This window comes from Chelon labrosus (assembly GCF_963514085.1).
Source record: "Chelon labrosus genome assembly, chromosome: 19".
Classification (NCBI taxonomy): domain Eukaryota; kingdom Metazoa; phylum Chordata; class Actinopteri; order Mugiliformes; family Mugilidae; genus Chelon; species Chelon labrosus.
Genome location: NC_140352.1, coordinates 12,881,069 through 12,887,738, shown reverse-complemented (window position 1 = coordinate 12,887,738; position 6,670 = coordinate 12,881,069).

Here is a 6,670-nt window from a genome sequence, read left to right as displayed (position 1 = left end):
AAAGAAAACAGAGTGTTCTGTTCAGCGGTGTCTCACGCTGTAACCGACTATGTTTACATTGTTTCTTCAACCTGATAGAAATCATTCTGATCAGAGATTCCAACTTAACGGTTTACGCTAAATAAAATGCGTTTACATGCCCCAAAACATCAGTCCCTATAGAACGCACTGTGAAGCATTAAATCTGCACTAAAACAGTAAACACTAAAACTATTTAATAGAAAAAGATGACCACATTTCTCCTCCATGTTTCTGTCCGTCCTGGAAACTCGTGACCTGATGGTTATTAGGAGCTAATATTTTCGTGTTGAGTGTATTTCAAAAGGTTTACACTACCCTTCTGTGGCTGAAAACTCCTTCTTATCTGACAGAGGTGGATACGCGAGCCTTTTTCGTTCTGATTATTAGTGGAATATTAGTGTCCACGTAAACGTAGCCTCTCTCATTAAACCAGCAGTTCTAATTCTCAGATTTGCTCCGGGAGGCGAGTCAGGTTCAGGTTCAGGGAAACAACACACAGTGCATGTTGAAGCCTCCGAGACGATTCATTTTCCTCACGTGGCTTTCCTCACAACAAAAATAGCAGCAGTACTCATTTGCTAAAAAGCTCAAACAGCATATGTTTACATTTATTTGACAGGGGTCTTTGTGTGAATTATTACTCCGGACCATAGACTGTATATAAATATGGACACTGTGTCGCCACTTCCTTGCATTGGCCGAACCGACGCTATTTTCTCGGGGATACAGGCGGCGCCATCTTGCGAGTTTGGAGCTAGAGTCAGCACAGTACGGCCCAAGAGTGGAGCCACGGCGAGTCACGTTATCAGTGACCTGCACACACTTCCTCCAGACTCACTCACGTTTTCGTTTGACTAACACTGCGCTCTGCTCTACCTCCACCAGTTACAATGAAATGCTGGATTATGCACTGTACTTATTTTAAAATTTTGTTTTGTACAACTCGAACGGTCCACTCGTGGCAACTTGGCATGGCAACTGGTAGTCGCCACTATGTCACATCCTGTTTTTAGAGCGTCAAATAACTAACTAAAACGAAACTTATCAAAAAGATCGACACTCGAACGTGCATCAACGTTATATTAACTACCTAAAATAACAGAAACCATCGTTGGAAAAAAATGATTTGATGTGTATTTTAGTTTAGTGTTTTAGTTTGGTCCAAGTCCTATCCACTAACATGGAGGGGGCGGAGCTTATGACCTATACTGCGGCCAGCCACCAGGGGGAGCTCTAGTTGCTTTGGCTTCACTTTTGAGGAACAGTTCCACCTCCATCTTTCTATAGTCTATGCTCTGGATAGTCAGAAGCTGAGGCTTAAAACTTGTCAGAAACTCCGGAAAATTTTATAAATCAAAGCCTGCGTGTTTTCAGGTTTTGGAGAGGGCTGTTTCATATGCATTTACAGAGCCATTGGATTGGATAAATGCGTGATATGAAACAAAATGAGAGTTTTCCAAAGCTTTGTTTCTCATCTGTCCTTCGGCCAACTTGATGCTTTCAAGATTCAAGATTCTTTATTGTCAAATCCTCTGAAACAATGCAGCATCATTACCAGTAATAAAATTCTTGGTGCATGGGGGCCACTCGACTTCACAGAAACAAAATACAATAAATACTTTTGGATTGAACAGAGGCACATACTGTACTTTAGCTTTGCACAATTCAATAACCATCATCACAACTGAAGGAATTCTGCGACTGAAAAATTTGCAAAACAAACTCTTTCTTTTGGAAGAGTTGTTATTTGTTTTTAGTGAGATTTATATTTCAGACAGGCTTAATCCCTTATGATTTTGAATGGGCACAGAGTGTTATCGAATACCATCGAAGGACGTGATCATTCAGATTTTGTTTTATGATCCAGCACATTGAACAAGTCGTACAAATCGCAGCTGTCTCAGCTGTGGGTCTCATTTGCTTCCGCACGTCAATTCATTCAACAGACACAAACACCTCCACTGTCCAATCGAAGGTGCCAATGTTCTCAGTCTGATTGCGTCAGTAACCACCCCTCCCAACGCACACACACTCTTTTGATACATTCAGGAGTAATTCCACAGCAGACCACGTCAAGGTCAGCTGGCACAGTGCTGCCCCTAAAACCCTCTAATTATCTTCACAAATGAAGCACACGAAGGGTGTGTCTCTGACTCTGAATCATCCGTAATGACAGAGCTAGAACCAAACGGCCGCGCTCTCCCCTGAAGTGTGTCTTAATGCAGTCAAATGAAAGACAACAGACAACAAAAAAAAGCTGGATTGGAACTGTGCCATCGGTAGAAATCGAATCATTTCCCAAACAAATTCACACTAAGAGGCCACTTCCTCGTAAGAATGAAATCACTGGCGCACCCTAACCTCACTTCACAGCGCATCGTGTTTCCACAAAAAAAAAAAAAAACAGCATCAACAGCACTCATCAGCATTATACAACAGCTTCAAGCACGGAGGATCCAATTTTAAAGTGTAAAGAGGGGTGGGGTGAGGTGGGGGTGGGTACAAAAAAAAAACATGATTAACGAGGGCAGAAAAACAGCAAAACAATCCCGGACCCACGAGAGACTGTGCAGCAGTACCGTGGCCATGTGATTGGTGATTAGCAGGTAAAGTTATGATTCACTTTCTTAAATTAGCTCTTTCTGACAGGACCCCCCGGGAGCTGACAAGCAGGGTGGGCTGAAAACTTTAAGTGAAGAGGTGGTAATCAGCTGAAGAAACCGGGCTCTGCAGATGGATGTGAAGCTTAAAGTTAAGTGGTTTAAAGTGTGACCTATTGACCCCTCTTGTGGGCCACTTCGGGGACACTGGCAGTGACTGACAGTCTGCGGCGCAGCGCTAATCATCAGGGCTGTCTGAGCATGCAAAATGATGACTTGGATGAGGGATCGTGGTGCCAGCAGCGTGAGTAAATATTCAGTGTTTTCCTGTGGACGAACCCAGCTCTGTTCCAGCACCAATTCACTGTCGACACTTTGCACCACGTTCCTCTTTTCATGTCTGTGGAGGTTGTCACGGTTTAGCCACAAAACAAGCTGAAACAATTCGGGCGCCTTGACGACGTTTCATGCACGTGGCGTCTTCAGTTCTAAAAGACTGGTGGGGAGTTGGGGTTTAAACTGGAACATCTGTGGGTGCTACCAATCAGAAACTTGCACAACTGGGGTCTGTTAGCCCTTCACTGGAGAAGGAAAACAGTTTCCAGTTACAGGTAAGTATCTGCTCTATGATAAACTCTAGCCATGCGAGTTTTTGATGGGCACAGATATTCCTATACAGTCCATGTCCCTTGTTTTAGCTTGTTTTTGGGAAGTTCCTCTACTCTTGTGTTTGTTCTTCCAAGCCAGAAAGAACTCACACAATTCTCTAGCAGCCTCCCTTAGATTATTTATAGTCGTATTTATTCTACTCGAGGCAATGTTAGGTTGCTTCTGATTAAAATTTTGACAAATATCAGATATCCATGGGCCCCAGAGGAAGAGGCCTGCTGCCTCAAATTTCACTAAACAAGTAGAACATCTCCATATACTGTTTGTTGTTTTAGTTATGTGCTTTTACTATGCTGATTTTTCTGTTATGCAATGTTATTTTAGGAGTCTGTAAGATAGAGTACACTTCATTTCAGTGGCTTTTTTTATGACCCCTTAGTCTGAGATTTATTTTGGTTCCTACATGTCATTATTTACGATCTCCCTGTCCATGTGCCGAGGACAGCATAAGGCCGCATGCCGCGTCGACGCTGATCAAAGAAGACGGCACAACTAAAAAAAAAACTGGAGCTTGCATGTCAGCCGCAGCCCCGAGAGTCTGGAGAAAGCCACCGAAGGGGACGAAGGGTTACAACGTGGTTCGGCACAAATGTTTGCACAGACACCGATGACTCTCACGTGATGCACACTCATGATGATCCTGCAGCCGTTTCGTTGCGCCGGGATTTTTCAGCTCAGACGCGATTTTACTGCTACGGTCAAATCATTTTCAGAGAGGACAACACGCAGTTAGAAGTTTGGGTTTTCTTCTTAAAGCATGGCCGTATTTCTGCGAATCCAAAACAGTCTGTTCAGTAGCTACGTCCACACACGAGCACTGCTCATCTTCACAGTCACTAGTCTAACCAGAGACAGACAATCAGATTATTAATGTTCTTCTATTGAGCAGATTATCAAAGGTTTACACCACCCCTCTCAATCTGATTGAAAATTCCCTCCGACTGAAGTGGTTACATGAGACATTTTTCTTCTGATCCGTATAAATGCAGCTATCGTCTGAAACACTTTTTTCAGTTTAAACACTGTTTTACTATTGCAACCAAATCATTTTCAGAGATGAAGTTTGGGTTGACTGTATCTGTTCAGTAGCTACTTTCACATGCAAGCTTTTCTGGAACTAGAGGACGGGACAAGCACTGTCTTCCATCTCTCCTACTCTTTCATTTGTCTGTACTTAGCCCAATGTGTTTGTGGGTCCAAGCCAGTGCACCCACATCATTCCCACTACACTAGTCTTGTTTCTATAAAGAAAAGAAATCCAGCTTTGCAAGAAATGTTGATACAGTTTTATTAAAAGAGGCCTAAAATCCCTGCAAATTAAATTCAAGGGTCTTGTGAGGAAGCACTTTACACATAGTGTAAGGGTATATTTATATTACCAGACTATCAGGCTTACTATTCAGTATCATTGCACTGCTATTTAGAGGGATGTATGCAGTGAGAGTCCAGATGATTTTTGTCTCCATTTGTCTGACTTCTCATAAAAACAGCACAGAGAACAACTAGCCGACAGATGCACTTCTGCTGACCGCTCTCCGTCAGCACTGAGCCGAAGTTGAAGGTAGCCTGCAGCCTGGGCATCGCTCTGCTCTGTGTGATGCTGATGTTGCCGAAGCAGCGAGCACACGCGTCTCCTTTAAGGAGATGTATGCATCAGCTGTGATCGCTTCAAATAAACAGGATAGTAAATACACAGAGGAGATTTGGTTTTTTTTTTATTTTCTAATCCTAAAGTCCCCCCGTGTATGTGACCCGTTTCTGTCGGCGCGGTGACTAAAACAACGGCTGTTACGCACCCCGTTTGTGTATCTGAACCTCCAGCACGCACTGTGTCCGTCACATGAAAGATTGTGTAAAGATAACTCACGCGCTCCCGCTGATCGATCCGTGGATGCCATCGCTCGGGAAGGTGGGAGGCGGGGGGGCGCACAACACCCCCGGGGGGAGAAAAAAAAAAGGCGCTCTCTTTCACGGTGGGTCCAGCGCCCGGTAGAAAGCCCGCTGGCTGGCAGCTGCTCCGGTCCTCCTCCTGTCTGTGCTCCGGTGGCAGGGATAAGCACGCCTCCTGTAGCTGCTACTGAGCAGGACTGAGCAGCATCACACCGCGCACCGTGGAGCTCCACTAGTGTGGGATGATGATGTCGCGGGAATAGGAGCGTTAGTCTCTCCTTTTAACGAGAACATCCATGTGCACCGCCTGAGTCACTCTCCCTGGAATCTGTCAGCAAACTGAAGAAAACATCTAGAATATTTAGAATTCAAATGGCAACCTGCACCCCCCTACACACACACACTACACAGTTCCTCAACAGAATAAGATGAAAGCAGCACAGACTGAGGTGTATTTATAGCAAACAATTCAACAGCTTTCACTTAAAGCCACATGCCTCCTCCGATGGCTATATCCTCTATACGCATACAAATCCTTCACACCTTCTGTTATCAGGGCTGTGAAGAAAACTGTATGTGGCTTGAATTGGCCGCCAAGTGTCGGAGTCTGGAAGCACAGTGCTTTAAATCCAGGTCTGGATTTGATTCCTGTGTCTTTTTCAGCCTTGACCCTGATATTAATAATGTGTCCCACTTCTGTGACGCACACCATCTATGCCAAGAATGAGGAAACTCTTGTTTCACTGACATGTCTTCTCTGTTGGTCTCAACATCAACTAAATATTTCTGGAAAAGTGAACCGCTGCAGGTTTCATTTGTTCAATTAATTGTTTGGTCTATAACGTTATAAAATGCAAATGCGTGTCCACATTTTCTCCTATTTAATGATTATGCAGCAAACCTATTGAGTATTTACTTTACAGTACATAAAGATGACTTACACTGATCAGCCAAAGCAGTATGCCCAAAAAGGCGAGGTGATCATCTGATTATCACGTCACCTGTCAGATGGTGGGGTATATTAGTTTTTGCTAGAAGCTGGAAATATCTTCAAGCGGAAGGACTCAAGCCGCACTGGCAAGGGATAAATTGTGATGGCTAGTGGAGTGGGTCCAAGGAAGGAAAAAGAACCAGAGACAGGGTCATGGACCGAGGCCAAGGATCCCTGATCCATGTGGCGAGAGAAGGCTGGCCCAGCAGACGAGCTGCAAAGGTTGATGCCGGTTCCAATGGAAAGGAGTCAGAACACACAGTGGATCACAGTTCATTTCGTATGGGGCTGTGTAGCTGCACACCAGTCAGGGACAATGGACACATGCACATCAGAACTGGACCACAGAGACATGAAAGAAGGTGGCATGGTGTGCTGGATCACGTTTTCTTTTACATCACGTGGATAGCTGGCTGTGTGCCCTTACCTGGGGAACACATGGCACCAGGGTGCACTACGGGATGAAGGCAAGTTGGTGGAGGCAGCGTGATGCTTTTAG